The sequence below is a fragment of the Mustela erminea genome, chromosome 8 (assembly GCF_009829155.1).
Source record: "Mustela erminea isolate mMusErm1 chromosome 8, mMusErm1.Pri, whole genome shotgun sequence".
NCBI classification, from domain to species: Eukaryota; Metazoa; Chordata; class Mammalia; order Carnivora; family Mustelidae; genus Mustela; species Mustela erminea.
The window spans coordinates 50,947,879-50,965,765 of record NC_045621.1 but is presented as its reverse complement, the minus strand read 5'-3'; the positions used below and the strand labels follow the sequence as shown (position 1 = coordinate 50,965,765).

Genomic DNA, 17,887 nt, shown 5'->3' with positions numbered 1-17,887 from the left:
CAAGGAAATGTTGAAAAAGGAAAACAAAGCTGGGGCATCACACTGCCTGATTTCAAGTTATATACAAAGCTGTGGTCACCAAGATAACATGGTATTGACACAAAAACAGACACATAAAGCAATGGAACAAAATAGAGAGCCCAGTTATGGAACCTCAGCTCCATAGTCAACTAATCTTCGACAAAAAAGGAAAAAATATCCAATGGAAAAAAGACTGTGTCTTCAATAAATGGTGCTGGGAAAATTGAACAGTTATATACAAAAGAGTGAAACTCAACAATTCTCTTACACCATACACAAAGATAAACTCTAAATAGAAGAAAGACCTCAACCCATCAAAATCCTGGAGGAGAACATAGGCAGTAACCTCGTCAACATCAGCCATAGCAACTTCTTTCAAGACATGTCTCGAAAGGCAAGGGAAACAAAAACAAAAATGAACTTTTGGGATTTCATCAAGATAAAAATCTCCTGCACAGAAAAGGAAACAGTCAACAAAACAAAGAGATAACCCACAGAATGGGAGAAGATATTTGAAAATGACACTACAGACAAAGGGTTGATATCCAAGATCTATAAAGAACTTCTCAAATTTAACACCCAAAAAAACAGTAATCAAGTCAAAAAATGGGCAGAAGACATGAGCAGACACTTCTCAAAAGAAGACATACAAATGACTAACAGATATCTGAAAAAGTGTTCATCATCATTAGCCATCAGGGAAATTCAAATCAAAACCACACTGAGATACCACATTATACCAGTTAGAATGGCAAAAATCTATGAGGCAAGAAATAACAAATGAAGGAGAAGTTGTGAAGAAAGGGGAACCCTCTTACACTGTTGTTGGAAATCTAGCAGTTTCATTTTAGCTTAATCACCCCTTTGAAGATCTTATTTCTAAATATGCCTACATTGTGAGAGGCTGGGGGTTAGAGCTGCAACATAAATTTTAAAGAGACATAATTCAGCCCATAACAATCACTTTGCTTCTTTTTGGATATAAAATATATAAATAACAAATATTTTTATACCATACTATCTTGATTGTTATAATAGTGCAGGAGGCATAGCTCAAGGAGAAAGATCTGATTTGGAGAGGACATTTAATCAATATTCATTAAATAAATGAATGACTGGATCCAACATATGGACGTATTTTGTAAATTAGTATGTATATGTTCCACAGGCTTCTCAAATTCAACCTCAACAAATCTGAATTCCTCTCCTTCTCACAGATCCTTTCCTGCTCCAACCACTGTCCCAGCGAGAACGCTTCACCTCTCCCTCTCCTTTCTTCTCCCTGCCAGTGAGTCATCAATTCTTGCAGGTGCTACCTCATTAATAGGCCTTCAACCCATGCATTCCTCTTTATTTGTGAAACAAAGTTTACCTCCCATATCATTGCAATGCACTTATATCAGCCATACGAAGCACAAAATTTCATTCTCCATATTGATAGTCATCTTACTTGCTCTTTGGCTAAAATTCAATTGCTTCCCCTGTTCTTAGCATGATTCCTAAACTTCTTTAAGGTCCCTAAATGAACTCATTTTTTCCCTATCTTTTTCATGTCTCACAACTTTGCACTTCATAACCCATTGCTACATGATACTGAATGACATGCAAGTCTTCAAATTGACCATGTGCTTTGTTTCTTCTAACCAATGCATAGTGTTCCTTTCTCTCTTTTTCTTCCAATGTTCAGTTGCCTTTACTGATGCCTATCTCCCTGAAGGACAGGTTCAGGATGATAGGTGATGGCAAGAGATGTTCACTTAAAGATCTTTCCCTAACTGAATGCTTTGCCCACATGATGGAAGTTCTCCTCCCAGGAAACAAACTCTGAAACCAGTGTTTGGATTCTCCTCACTGCCAAGATCCAGTTTCTGCCATGTATATGACTCTGACTCTTAGTCCACCTGCCAGTCTGGACTCAACAGAAAAGCAAGATCCTGGCCTTAGAAGACCCAGACCAGCTGCTATTGTTGGCTCCAAAGGGAGTGACACAGGCAAAAACATTCTTCCTTGGTTTGTCCAACCTCTAGAACATCCCAGTGGTGAGGTTGCAGCTCATGAAGGTCTGGGTGAGCTCTCGGGGAAGCAGTCCTCAGAATAGCACAGAGACCAGCCATCCTTAGCAAAGTGCTCCCAAACATAGGGAAGCACCACAGAGAGGGTTTCCTCATGGGATTATTTGCACTTAAATTCAACCAATACAAAGGTATTCTTGGACAGGTGAGCAAAGGGATCATCGGCCTTTGACTCAATAGTCAACACCTGCTTACAGTCATCCATCTTCTCCTCAGGAGCAGGGACAGCAGTCCTTTTCTCCTCTTTCCACTCAGCCTGGGGCTTCTGCTTCTCTTCTCAAGAACGCTTCTCTTTCCATGGAGTAATCTTTTCAGGATGGCTCTCTGCAAATTTTAACATCGACCTGGTCTATCTTCTCATACAGAGATTCACTTCCCCCAAGATAGCCCCAAACTGGGGCTGGTTAATGCAGGGGAGGATCCAGTGGCTGGTGTCAGGGAAGGCCTGGTGGAAAGAAGGCTCCAGGACCTTTTTATAGAGCCACAACAGGGTGCAGACAACTGTGACGTCAGCCAGTGTCACACATTCGCCCACAGAAAAGTCCTTGTTTTTTTTTTTTTTTTTAAGATTTTATTTATTTATTTGACAGACAGAGATCACAAGTAGGCAGAGAGGCAGGCAGAGAGAGAGAGGGAAGCAGGCTCCCCGCTGAGCAGAGAGCCCGATGCGGGACTCGATCCCAGGACCCTGAGATCATGACCTGAGCCGAAGGCAGCAGCTTAACCCGCTGAGCCACCCAGATGCCCAAAAATGTCCTTGTCTTTAAGTGAGCATCCAGTAGCCCCAGAATTTGCCTTACTTCCTTCTTTGCATTCTCTGTTGCCTGCTTCTTGTGGTACACAATGCCCAAAGTGGGGAACACCCAGGTACTGACTGGGGTCACTATGTCACTGTCAGCAAAGCTCACCTTTGAGCTTTGCTGCCTCTGGAGTACCTCCCCACAGCTCCTTATTGCTCACAGAGTAGGCACTGGCATTGCTGTCAAACACACAGAAACCATTGTCACCCTTAAATGCTGGAAACTTGCTGACAGGAAATTTATAGAGAAATTGGGGAGTGTGGTTGATTTGGCCAAAGTGGAAGTAGGGGTTGCAGAGAATACATGGACCTAAGCCCCATTGTACTGAGCAGCAATGAGAGACTTGAAGGCCCTCCAGTTTTCAGGATATGTGCACAGGGTGCCAGCTGCCATGGTGATTCCACACATAAAAAGCTATTCCTTTCTTAATCTAGAACATTCTTCCCATATGCCTCTCACCTTTATTTGCAACTATCAAAATCCCATTTGAAACCCGGGGACTCAGTTAAAAGGTCACTTCCTGTGTAAAGTTTCAGTTGAACACAGAGTCTGAGAGCTTCTTCTATTTTGCTCTTACCAGAGGCTGGTTAAAGGAAAACTAAAAAAAATTATAACTATTACAAACATAAAAAGAACTCAATAAAGTGTCTGGGTTCAAAATGAAGGTAGCCGGGTCAAGAATCACTAGGTTTCAAATATGTAAATCAATTAATAATAAAAGGAGACATTTATAGTAACTTAACAACTGTGTAATGTATCTAGGGTATCAAGACCTGTTAAAACAAAACAAAACAAAACAAAACCTCTCAAAGAAAACCTAAAAAAAAAATACTAGTGGGAAATACAAATGAAGACTTGAACAAGTGGAAAGAGTACTATATTTATGTGTAAGTGGATTCCAAGATTTTACTTATACCTAAATTAATTTACACATTTTATATTTGTTCAATAAAAATACCAGTATTATGTTTTTAATTTGATAAACTTTCAAAAAGTCAAATAGAAAATAAATCAGAGAAAAATAGCTACAAAAATTATAGGAACAAATGAGTAATACCTCATTTCTAATATCATAAGACATACCAGATGAATCATAGATTTGAATGTAATATCTGAAGTTGTGAAAAGAGTTTTTTTCATGCCTGGAACAGCCATGGCCTATGGTTCCAAAAAGCATCTGAAGCAGAAAGCAACTCTAAAACACTGGAAGTTGGATAAACTGATATTTTAGCTCCTCAACCATCTCCAAGTTGCCATTGTCTGAGAGACTGTCTCCCTTTCATCATTTTCCTAAAGAATAGGCTTAAGCATGCCATTAAAGAAGATAAAGTAAGGAAGATAAACATGTAATGCTTCATTGGTGCCAAGGTCCAAACTGATCTAACCTACATGTTGGTTTTATGGATGTCCCAAGTGGTAATAAGACTGAAGAGAATTTCGGTCTAATCTGTGACACCAAGAGTCACTTTGCTATTCACTGTATTTCATCTGAGGAAGGCAAGTCCAAGTTTTGCAAAGTGACAAAGATTCTTGTGGAAACAAAAGGAATCCTTCATCTAATGACCCCTGATGTTCACACCGTCAACTCCCCTGATCCCTTCATCATTCACGTTGATTTGGAGACTTGAAAGTTTACTGATTCCATCAGGTTCGATACTGGTAATTTGTATATGGTAACTGAATGTGTTAACCTGGGAAGAATTAGTGTAATCACCAAGAGAGAGAGACCCAGGGTTCTTTCAGTATAGTTCACATGAAAGATACCAATAGCAACAAATTTGCCATCCAGCCCTCCAACATTTTTGTTATTGGCAAAGACAATAAGCCATGGATTTCTCTTTCCCATGGAAAGGGTATCTGCCTCACCATTGCTGAAGAGATAGACAAGACACTGGTAACCAAATAGAACAGTGGGTGAATTGGTGTCTTGGTGATGACTGGAATTCTCTACAGTTAATTAAAGATAATGCACCATGAAAAAAAAAAAAGTGGTAAAAGGAAACACGAGACACTTTATACAATACTTGTATGAAAATGTCCTTTGAAAGTATGACAAATTCCTGAAACCAGTAAAGAAAATATTGAAAAAAAATAAGACTTTCTATATATAAAATTCACTAGAGGTAATATCCCAGGTAAAAAAAATAGTTCACCCAAATTGAGTGATTTGAGGAAGATTGAATAAAAGGACAAAGCAAAGTGTAGGATTATTAGGAAAACACGAGTTAGTGCATTGCCTAAAAATTGGTACTAGCAGGGTACATAATATCTTTTAAGCCTGAAGAGGTGAGGGAAGAGCAGCTACTGGACTCAGATAAATTTTTAAGAGAGCTGGCTACCAGAACATAATCCTGCACGAATACAGATACCCTTCAGGGATGGAGGGAGGAAACCAGGGTTATAAATTTGCTCTCCTCCCTTCCTTTATTCTTCTGTGTCAGTACTCCTAATGGGTGGAACTTAGGTCAACCCATAGAGTTCATTCTCTTGAGGCACAAAACCTAAAAAATATAGTAACCAAAATTAAGAATAAATGGGTTTATTAGATTAGACACAACAAAGATCACTATAAAATAGAATAATAAATCACTGTAAAAGACTAGATTGAAACACAGAAGAAGGGGTGAAAAATCAGAAAAGAGTAAGGGGTATGTTGTACACTGTTAAATATTCTAAAAGAAAAAGAGGTTAGAGAGTATATGACAGAAGCAACAATTGAAGATATGCTGTCCAAGAATTTTCAAAAATTAAGGAATGAAAAATGGAAAACTGGATATCTGCATGCAAAAGGATGAAGTTGGACCTCTACTTGATACCATATATTTAAAAAATTAACTCAAAATGTATAAAAAACCTAAAAAGTCTGAAGACCCAAAAACTGTAAAACTCTTAGAAATAAACAGGCAAAAATCTTGGTGACATTTGAGTTGGCAGTGATTTCCTGGATGTAACACAAAAAGAACAAGAAAAACAGATAAATTGGACTACATCAAAATTAAAACTTTTATACATCAAAAGACATTATCAAAAGAATTAGATGCAACCCCCAAAATGGGGAAAATACTTGCAAATCGTGTCTTATAAAGGGTTAATGTCCAGAGTAAAGAACTCCTACAACTCAACAAAACCAAGAAAAGATAAACAATTCAATTTAAAAATGGAAAGGCTTGAATAGACCTTTCTCTAAAGAAGATATACAAATGGATAATAAGACATGAAATGATGCTCAACATAGCTAATCATTAGGGAATGTAAATTAAAACCACAATGAAATGCCACTTCATACCCATTAGGATGGTTATTATCAAAAACACAGAAAATAACAAGTGTTGGCAAGGATGTGGTGAGATTGGAAGTCCTAGTACTGGGAATGTAAAATGGCTCAGCTGCTATGGAAAATGTCATGGCCATTCCTAAAAAACTAAAAATGAAATTATCATATGATCCAGCAATTCTAATTCTGAAATAATTGAAAACAGAGAGTCTTAAACAGATACTTGTATATCCACATTCACAGTAGCACTATTCACAGTAACTAAAAGGGGGAAGCAACCCAAGTGTCTATTGACAGATGAATGGATAAACGAAATGTGGTGTATACATACATTGAATATTATTTGGTGTTAAAAACAAGGAAATTCTGACACATGTTATAATATGAATTTTAAAGGCATTATCCTAACTGAAATAAGCCAGACACAAAAGGACAAATACTCTATGATACCATTAAATGAGATGCTTAGAATAGCCAAATTCATAGATATAGAAAATAGAATTGTGGCTGCCAGGGACTGTGAGAAGGAGGATATTGGGATTTATTGTTTAATGGATATGGAATATCAGTTTGCAGTTATGAAAAAGTTTTAGAGAGGGATGGTAGCGATTGTTGTATAACATTGTAAATGTACTTAAATGCATATAAACTGACATTTAAAGTGGTTAAAATGGCAAACGTTCATTTCTGAAAAATACAGTTTTATAAAGAAGTAAGTTCTCCACAAACTGGCCTATGGATAATGCAATCTCAATAAAATTATATGTAGGGTTTCTCAGGTTAGGGGAGAGACAAACAGCTAAGACTAGATGGGTAGATGAGGCTGAGTGCATCTGAGGGGCCACAGAAAATGAATCTTGTATTTTGAGAAAAATGAAAATTAAGTTTTGCAATTTCTACATCTTAGCACAGTGTGTAATATGTAGTAGGAGCTTCATAATACTTTTTTAAATAATTAGAAATATTTTTAATAAATATTTTGCTTTTCTTAGTCAAAAGGGATGTCATATTTGTGTATCTTATGACCCAAATTTCTTTCTTGTTCCAATTATTTTCATCTCCTAGGGAGTAAAGATTGCCTACAAACAATAAAGCAAAAACACATACATACACAACCCAAAAAGAAAAATGGGAAAAGACTATGAGCTGACAATTCAAAAAAGAAAAAGAGAATGAGCAATAATCATATGAAAGCCTTATCAACCTCAGACATAAAATTAAATGGCTTGAATTAAAATGTTCATTTATTTTTACTGCCTTATGCAACTCCACTAAAATAACAGTAAGTGGGTATCAATGGAAAAGAAAGCCACAGTCAATGAATGATATCCATAAATATTTATAAGATATATTGTTGAAAGTGGACACATTATGGTTACTAACATAAAATTGTAAAAAGACTTTAAGCCTCGATATGAGCACAGACGATGTCTATAACAGAGAACACTAATTCAGCAAGTAAAACCTATAAAGGCCAGAATAGAAGCACCATTTATTTCCAGAGGAGATGAACAATGGGATGAAAAGTATAGTGGCCAATTTAAAGTGAGCATAAAATGGAGTTAAAACCAAAGTCTCCTTTGCTTCCCTGCCAACTCCCTGTGGGGAAACCAAAAGCTTTTTGGGGGATAAATTGAACTATAGAAACTCTAGATTCAGAGAAACTAGTCAATTGAAAGTAGGGGTGAGGTATGACAATAAAAATAAGATATCAAGTGAAATTTTATCCAGTAAATGGTGAAATACTCCCCCTACCCTAGTCTTATTTCCCAGCTTATTTGAATAAAATGTTTACAGCCAGGTATTTATCAGCACACCCTAATTCATAAACTAAATTGGTCTTCCAAGAGAAACTGAAGAGCCCAAAGATAAGCTCAACCAATATTGGCATGTGTGTCTTCCAACAAAATGCAGAAGTACTTCACTGTCTTCCTGAAGTGAAGCCCACTAATAGACAAGACTCACCAAAGCACACAGAGGTGTCACTGAGCTTTACAGAACCTAACACTTAGACTCTATCACCAGATGTTTGAGAAGAATAAATTTTAGAGTTGGCTTATCAATATCTATAAAAATTCTGCTGAGGTTTTGATTGACATTGAGTTGAATTCACCATCCTCAGTGAAACTGAGGATACTTAATATCCTAACAATAGTGAGTCTTCTAATCCATGGACATTGTATATCTTTCAATTTATTTATTATTAATTTTTGTCAATCTCTCATAGTTTTCACCTTACATATTACTTTTTTCCCTTCAGATTTATATATCCATGTCAAATTTGTTGATGTAATCATAAACAGGACTGTTCTTATAATTGCATATTATAATTGCTTACTACTAATTTATCTAAATATAATTAATTGTGTGTGTTTTGTGTGTGTGTGTGTGGACTTCGTATACTGCAACCTGGATAAGCTGATTTACTAGATGTAGGAGATTTTTGTATATTCTTTGAGATTATCTAAATAATTGTGTTCTCTTCAAATAGAATTATTTCTTCTTTTCTGATTTGGATGCTTTTCTTTTTTCTTGCCTTATTGCTTTGGATAGATTTTACAGTACAATATTAAATTGAAGTCATGAAAAATGACATTCATGCCTTGCTATAGCTCTTAGGGAGAAAGCATTCAGTCTTTCACTAATAAGTATGATGTGATGTGTAGGATTTTGTAAATGTTCTTTATTAGGATAAGCTACCTTCTATTCCTAGATTGCTGAAAGCTTATATCACATACAGGTGTTTAATTTTACTGAATTTTTATACATATATTAAAATTAATTTTTTTCTGTTTGGTCTGTTAATATTATGCATTATATTGATTTTGCAATAAATGAGCTTTACATTTCTGGGATAAACCCAAACTAGTCATGATATATTATTGTTTGTATACATTGTTAGATTTGATTTGCTAAGTTTTTTGTTTGTTTTGGGGGTTTTTTTTTTTTTGAAGATTTTTGTGTCTACATCCATGAGGGCATATAATTTTCTTTCCTTAAATTTTTTTTTTATGGTTTTGATATTAGGATAATGCTGGTCTCAGAAACTGAGTTAGAAAATATTCCCTCTTTATATTTCCTAGAAGAGATTCTGTTTAATTGTTATTTATTCCTTAAATGTTTGGTAGTATTCATTAGTGAAACTACCTGAGCCTGTTGTTTGTATGTGTATAAGATTTTTAACTAGAAATTCAATTTGTTTAAGAGGTATCAAAATACTTAGGTTATTTGTTACTTTTTGAATGATTTTTGATAGTTTGTGTCTTTCAAAAAATTGGCTCATTTTATTTATAGTGTCAAATTTATGGGCATTGAATTGTGTTATCTCCTTAATGAATTTGTTACCACAAATTACACTAAAAATTAGAGACAAAGGCTAAACCATTAAATATTTGTTTCCTCACAGTTTCTGTGGGTCAGAAACCCATAAATCAAAGAAAGAGCCTGACTTACCTAGATGTTCCTGGCTCATGATCTCTTATGAAGTTGCAGGTAAGCTGTTGACCAGGGCAATGGTTTCATCTGAATTTGATCTGGGGTTGGGGGGAATATACTTCACTCAGGTTCTTGTTAGCAGGTGTCACTCTCTTGCCATGTGGGCCTCTATAAAGCTTTCTCACAACGTGGTATTTGGAGTCCCCCAGAAAAGGACTACAGAAGAATTTAAAAAAAAAAAAAGAGCAAGTGAGAGAGCCCAAGGTGAAAATCAAATTTATTTTATAACCTAATCTTAGAAGAGACAGCCCACTGTTTCTAGAATAATCTCTTCATTAGAAGCAAGTCAGTAAGTCCAGCTAACAGTCAAGGGGAGAATATTACATAAGAGCATGAATACCAACAGGTATTGATCTTTGCGAGGAACTGAGGCAGGCTGTATTACACACCTATCCTTTTAAAGTCTGTGGGAACTATCGTGACATATCTTCCTCCCATACTGGTAATTCATGTCTTCTCTCTTACTTTTTTGGACATTCTAACTAGAGATTTATCAATATTATTGATACCTTCAAAGAAACAACTTTTGGTTTCACTGATTTTCCCTACTATTTTCTGTTTTAAATTTCATTGACATCTGATTTTATATTTAACACTTCCCTCTGTTTATTTGCTTTTTACTGGTTTATTCTGCTGGAAGTTTGGTAATTGATTTCAGAATTTTCTTCATTTCTAATTTGAGCTTTTAACCATATATTTTTCCTCTAAAAACTGCTATTAGGTACATAGTTTTGATACAATGTCATTTTTATTTTCATTTGGTTCAAAATGTGTTTTTTTTTAAATTTCCCTTGACACTCTTCTTTGATGCATAAGTTCTATAAAGAATGTTGTTTAATTTCTCAAAAAACATACTTTGTAGGATTTTTTAAAAATTTTTTTCAGGTTTCTTTTTGACCTACCACATTCTCTGTTTTGGTGAATATTCCATTTACATTGAAAATAAAGTATATGCTATTTTTCTTGATGGACTGTTCTCTATTAGATATAGTTGGTTTATGGTATTGTTGAGATCATCTCTATCTTTACTGACTTTCTACTTTGTTCAATAAATTACTGAAAGAAGAGTGGTGAAGTATTCAACTATAATTGTGGATTCATCTATTGTTTTTTCAGTATGTGCTCTATGTATTTTGAAGCTCTGTTGTTAGGTAATATACACATTTAGAATTGTTCTCTTGAGAACTGTACACTTTAACATTATGTAATGACTCTCTTCATTTCTAGTAATATTCATTCTAAAATCTACTTTGTTACTAATATACTCCAGCTTTCTATTGGATAGTATTTGCATGATATATATTTCATCATTCACTTACTTTTAGCCTACATATTTTTATATTAAAATCATTTTCACATAGATATCTTGTGATTTGGTATTTTTTAAAAATCCATTTTGACAATCTCAGTATCAACTGGTATGTTTAGGCCAGTCAAATTTAGGTATTATTAATATGGTTGCAATGAAATTTATCTTGTTAGCTGGTTTTTTTTGTTTATTCAATTCAGTCTTTGTTTCTTTTTTCTTCTTCTGCCTTCTCTTATGCTATTCAAGAATTTTTAATAATTTCATTGTCTCTATTATTATGTCTTTAAAAATATTCTATGGTTGCCCTAGGGTTTACAATATACATCTATATTAGTTTCTTATTGATGTTATAACATATTACCACAAACTTTGTAGTTTAATTTAATGTAAATCTGTTATATTACAGTTCTGCATGTCAGAAGTCCAAAATCAGTCTAGATGGATTAAAGTCAAGATGTTGGGAAGGCCAGTTCCTTCTGGAGGCTCTGAAGAGAAAATCTGTTTCCTTACTTTTTATAGGCTGTAGAGGCAAATTGCATTCCTTGTTTCATGACCCTACTTATTCCATTCTCTGTATTCCTCATTTCATTGTATAGATTCCATTTTTTTTCTGATATATTACTTCTGCCTAAACATTAATCATTTCTTGTAGAGCAAATATGATGACAATGAATTTCCTAGGTTTTTTGAGATTTTTATTTCTATTTTTTGATATGGAAATTTATGTTCACTAGGTTTGGAATTCTGGTTTGACAGGGTTTTTTTTGTTGTTGTTTTGTTTTGTTTTGTTTTGTTTTCTAAGAATTTTAGAGATATCTCCTGCTTCCCAGCTTGCATGATTTCTGAAGAGAAGTTTGCCATGAATCTTACCTTTTTTCTTTGGTAAGCAATGTTATTTTTTTCTCTGGCTATCTTCCAGATCTCCTCTATATATTTTGTTTTCAGTAGTTTAAATATGGCATGTCTTAAGTGATGGGTGGGATTATTTCTGGCTGATCTGTGAATTACTGGATCTATGGCTTGGAGTCTGTCATTAATTCTGGAAAATTTTGGTCATTACTTCTTCAAATATTTCTTCTGCTTATTTTCTTTCTTATCTCCTGGGATTCCAATTACACTTATATTAAACTGTTTAATATTGTCCCATATCTCTTAATATCCCATTTCTGTTTCTCTTTCTTTCATTTTTTCTCCTTGTGTTGTTGTGTTTTGGATCATTTCTATTGTCCTATCTTCAAGTTTACTGATTCTTTTACTATGCCGCATCTACTGATGGGTCTTTTAAAGAAATTCTTTATTACTATGTTTCTCATTTCTAGCATTTCAATTTGATTCATTTTTATTTTTTTAAGATTTTATTTATTTATTTGACAGACAGAGATCATAAGTAGGCAGAGAGGCAGACAGGGGGAGGGGGGAAGCAGGCTCTCTGCTGAGCAGAGAACCTGACATGGGGCTCAATCCCAGGACCCGAAGGATCATGACCTGAGCTAAACGCAGAGGCTTAACCCACTGAGTCACCCAGATGCCCCAATTTGATTCATTTTTTAAAGATCTATTTATCCATTTGAGAGTGAGAGAGAGCATATGCATGAGTAGGGAGAAAAGGAGAGGGAGAGAATCTTCAAGCAGACTCCCCTGGAGGACTGTGGAGCCCAGCACAGGGCTTGATCCCACCATGCAGAATATTACAGTCTGAGCTGAAACAAAGAGTTAGATGCCCAAACCACTGAGCCTCCACTTGACTCATTTTTATAATTTTCATATCCATGCTGAAATTATCTACCTAATTTTGCATGTTTTCTATCTTCTTCTTTAGCATCTTTAATATATAAATCACAATCATTTTAAATTTCCTGTCAGATAGTTTCAACATCTGTGTCATATCTGAGTTTAACCCTAATGATTGCTTTGTCTCTTCTGAGCTTGTCTTTTGCTTCCTTCTCATAAGGTCTTAAACCTTTTGTTGAAAGCTGGATATTAGTGTTGCCTTCTGTCCAGCCAGGTGAGCAAGTGCTTACATCTCCCCTCTCTTCTATAGGTACTGTCTCTCTTTATATTTTGGGCCAGTGTTTGCCATGTATTCAATGGATATGGAAAAAACTTGACATTAAAGTATGTCTGGCTCTTTTTTATTGAAATGCTGGGATTGTTGCTTCTCCCTGATCTTTATATCCTGGGACAGAACTAGAAAAATTGCTTCATCCTTCAATTATATGTTGATATCACTTTAATTTAAAAATTACAAATGAGAAGATTCTGAAGTATAATAATCTCATGAAATGTAACTTAAAACAATCATTTCATACTTATCACATTGACAAAAATTAAAAGTGTTGATTAGTATGTGAAGTAACAGGAGCTTTATTCAATTCACTGAAAATGAGAGTATGATTTGAAAAAAATCATTCTGGAAAGCAACTGGCAATATTCATTAAAATTGCAAAAATGTACACTTTTTGATCTAGCAATTTTAGTTTTAGACAACTATATTGGAGTATTTCTTTTTTTTTTAAGATTTTATTTATTTATTTGAGAGAGAGAGAGCTCACAGAGGAAGAGGAAGAAGCAGACTCCCTGCTGAGCAGTAAGCCTGATGCAGGGCTTGATCCCAGGACCCCAAGACCATGACCTGAGCCAAAGGCAGATGCTTAACCAACTGAGCCACCCAGGCACCCCTATGCTAGAGTATTTCTCTTACATGTGCATAGGACGCTTACATAATGGTAGCATTTTATAGCATGGAAATCATTAATAATGCCTATCAATAAAGAAATAGAGAAAATGACCTTTTCATACAATGGAATACTATACACATTAAAATGAATGATTTAATATATGTGCATTAAAACAGATAAATCTCAAAAACTAAAGTTCAGTTAAATTGGCAGATCACAAAAGGATATGTTTCCTATGCCATTCAAAGGAAACTGAAAAACATCTAAAAATTATTTTTGTTCTTTATGGTTCTATGCATATATTTAAAAAGGATAAAGACATACTTAGGGATGAGTCACAGCAGCTACAGAATGGTCATAATCTCTGGTGGTAAAAAATGTTGTATGGGAGAAATACAGACAATGTGATTTAGATGTATATATTTCCTTTTTCTAAAAAATACAGTCTTAGACCATTTGAGTGGCTATAAAAAAATACCATAGATTGGTTAGCTTATAAATAATAGAAACATATTTCTCACAGTTCTGGAGGCTAGAAGTCCAAGATCATGTCTCCAGCATGTTCATGTTCTGGTGGGGGTCCACTTCCTGTTCATAGCCGGCACCTTCTCATTGTACCTTTACATAGTAGAAAGGGTGAGGGATCTCTGTGAGTTGTTTAATGGGATTAGAGCACTAATCCCATTCATGAGGGCTCTTCCTTCATGACCTAAAAACTTCTCAAAGGTCCTACCTTCTAATACCATCATTTTTAGAGGTTAGTATTTCAACATAGGAATTTTGGGGAAATAGAAACATTTAGATCATAGCATGTATATGGCAACATCTGGTAACCATGGGTTATGGGCACATGAGTGTCTGCTATATATGTTTCCACATATTTAAAAGGTCTCCTAATTAAATATTTTTAAAGGAATTTAGTCTTTATTGCTCTCACATGAATTGTTCTGGTTCAATTAGAGATAATTTATATCAGACTACTTGGACCTATCATAGACAATAGCTGCTCATACTAACTGTTTTTCAAACAGTTTAGTAAAAATTAAAGGGGAAATTTTAAGATTCACTAGTATATGAAGACATCATCAGTAGGTATACCTCCCACCAACTACAGATTAAGTAGAAACAGTTAGTCCTTAGTTGTCAAGTTCACTGCCATCTCTTCCCTGTGAATGGAGGAGATGGTTCTCTAAATGGTGGTTGTGGCTCCACAGGAACTTCTGATAGTGGTGCCCTGAGGCACCTTTATGTTGCTATTATCCTGGTTAATTTAGAAAGATTTAAAGTGATAAAGATGTCTCTCCCAGATTTAGGTTTTAAATTCTTTTATTTTTCAAATATTTCATCATAGTGTATGTTCCTAACACTTGCCTTAGGTAGTAGTTCATTATATGAGTAAGATAAAAATATGAAGATGCAACAGGATCAACCCTATTTCTAAAGGTCTTTTTCATAGGACATTTCTATTTTTAACTTTTCGAAGAATCGCCAAACTGTTTTCCAGAGTGGCTGTACCAGTTTATGTTCCCACTAACAGCGTAAGGGGATTCATTCCCTCTTCCCCACTTCCTCACCGATATCTCTTGTTTCCTGTGTTGTTAATTTTAGCCATCCTGACAGGTGAGGTGATATCTCATTGTAGTTTTGATTTGTATTTCTCTGATGATGAATGATGTTGAGCATCTTTTCATGTGTCTGTTAGCCATCTGGATGTCTTCTTTGGAAAAATGTCTTCTGCCCATTTCTTAACTTCAACAGTTGCAGTATAGGTAGAATGTAAATAAAAACTTGAAACAAACAAAAAAATATAAAGAAAGATCTTTTTTTCATAGACCTTTTAAGTAGCCTGCAGAACTACAAGCAAGAGCGTACATTCCATTTATACTGGGAAACCTCATTTCTTGGTTCATATAAATTCTTAAACATCTCTGGCTATATGTGCATATATAAATATTCAATTCAATCAAAAATAAGTTGTATCTCCCTGAATATCTCTTCTTAGGATGTGCAGTGATATCACATTATGGGGATTTAAAGTGACAGTATAAAAATAATATAAATTAAGTAAACTAATTGTGGCTGAGATTAATTCCCACTAAAATTAGATAATGGTAAGATAATTATAACAAATATCTACTACTTTCAAATGTACTAATTTGACAAAAATACCTACTACTATGCAATGCTGTTTTGATACTATTAGCACAAATAAGGGCTAGTGTAATAAACCCTCAGCAGAAGGAAGACAGAGAATTGAGTTTCAAGTGGCTACAGATAGTTTAAGATTCTGCTTCCATCCCTATATTTTAATATTTACAGAAGTGGCATCTAAAAAGTCTCTGGGCAAGCAAGCTTTACAAATGTCTCAAGGAAAAAAAAAAAAAACACAACACATCAGAACTGCTTCTGACCTTAAATTGCTTCTAATCATCTTATTTTGAAATTTCATAATTCCATTATTTAGTACACAGGCAAGTAGAATTTTTTGTAAATGTTTCAGTCTTGGTAATTTAGGAAAATTAAAAAATTAAATTTAATCCTTTATTAACACAGAACATTAGCATTTTAATCAGTATAAATTGGTAAAGCAGTGTAATAAAGAATAATCAAGTTGAAATAAACACCTTCAGTAATCAGATTTAACCTGAATTACTTGCTGAGATATAGTGCTTAAATCTAAATGATTTTTCCATTAAATGTGCTCCCAATTCTGAATCAAGATGACATATTTATGAAATGGAAAGTATTCAGTTAAACTATTCCCTGTTGTTGCATGCATCAAATCCCAGCATAACAGGGGTATGCATCCACAGAAAAAAAGATGATAAATATCCATTATCTACAGTGATCAAATTAATTGGAAAATCCCTAGCTCTCTACTTCTCTCTGTATTCTATATACCTGGTTTCTCTGTTTTCCATCTATGCCATAAATATACTTGCAAACAGCAACTAGAATGGGCTTTAGGCATTATAAGAGATTTTACTTATTTTTACCCAGTTAGTATATTGGTCATATTGTGTAGTATCTCATTTCAGCTGCTCTGTGTAATAAAACACAAATCTATCAGTTATTAATGAAAAATTCTTTGTTGATTTCCTGCCATGTGTTCCTCACTGAGAGGAAAACACAAGTTGTCAGACACAGTCTGTCTGCCCTTAAGCCTTACTACCTTGAAGCAAAAGTGAACTTTCCATCCCACAGAAAGATATTTCTAGAAAGACCGAAACGTGGGGAAAGTACCTTTGACCTATAATAATGTCAAAGTTAAGGCATTGCTCTCAGCAATACAATTTGTTTCTATGTAACTTCATTATTACCTATGGTCTTCAAGTCTACTTTTTCTGAATTTCTGGTAAATTGGTATATAATTTCTGCACTGCAAAGCTAACTAATCCAATTAGCAAGTTAGCTAAATGGAAAGTGAGTTATATGTGGTGCTACCACATTGCTTTAGGCACTTTGCAAATGTCATTCCATTCAATTCTCACAACAAACGTGTGAATTAAATTTTAATATCCTTAATCTACAAAATACTTAGAGAAGAAAATTTATTAATCCTTCTGGCTACTAAGAAGTGGCGAAGCTGGAATTCAAAGCCAAGTGTCTTAATTCCAAGATTCATCCTTTTGTGTTATTTCACAGGGGCAAAGCTATAATTTGTATGAAGAGTGATAATGTGAGGTTTGATTTTTAAAGGATGCATTTAAATAACATTTACCGAGTACTGACCATGAGTCAGCCAGTCTTCTGAAAACTGGAAGAAAACTTTGGGACTCATTTGATCCTCATGAAAACTTTGTAAGCACTATAATTTCCCTCATTATGCATCAAGAAATGAATGCTTAGAGAGCCCCAGAGTCCAGGGTCACAGAGTTAGTACAGAATACTCTAGATTTACTTGCTATTTGATTGGGGAACCCACACTGTTAACCACTAGATGAAACTGAGATCAGATATGGCACTACACAACCACCTGCTTTGATCCATTGTTTTCATATTTGTATATGAAATAGAAAACACCTATTCTCTAAATACTGATTATATAAGACACTATACCATGTGCTGGGTTCATAGAACAAAAATGCAAAAAATCTCTATAAAAAAGGTTGTGCTATATTGAAGGCAAAATAATATTCACAATGTTCTGTGATAGACATATACAGAGATTAATTATGGGGGGACACCTAATCCATAATGAAGAAATAGAGAAATATGAGCTGAGTCTTTTTGGTAAA

At 34.7% G+C, this 17,887-nt stretch overlaps 2 pseudogenes; one reads left to right on the top strand and one right to left on the bottom strand.

The window, feature by feature from the left end:
- Positions 1-1,774: 1,774 nt before the first annotated feature.
- Positions 1,775-3,286, bottom strand: LOC116596912 (annotated as a pseudogene).
- Positions 3,287-4,046: 760 nt separating this feature from the next.
- Positions 4,047-4,811, top strand: LOC116596913 (annotated as a pseudogene).
- Positions 4,812-17,887: the final 13,076 nt, after the last annotated feature.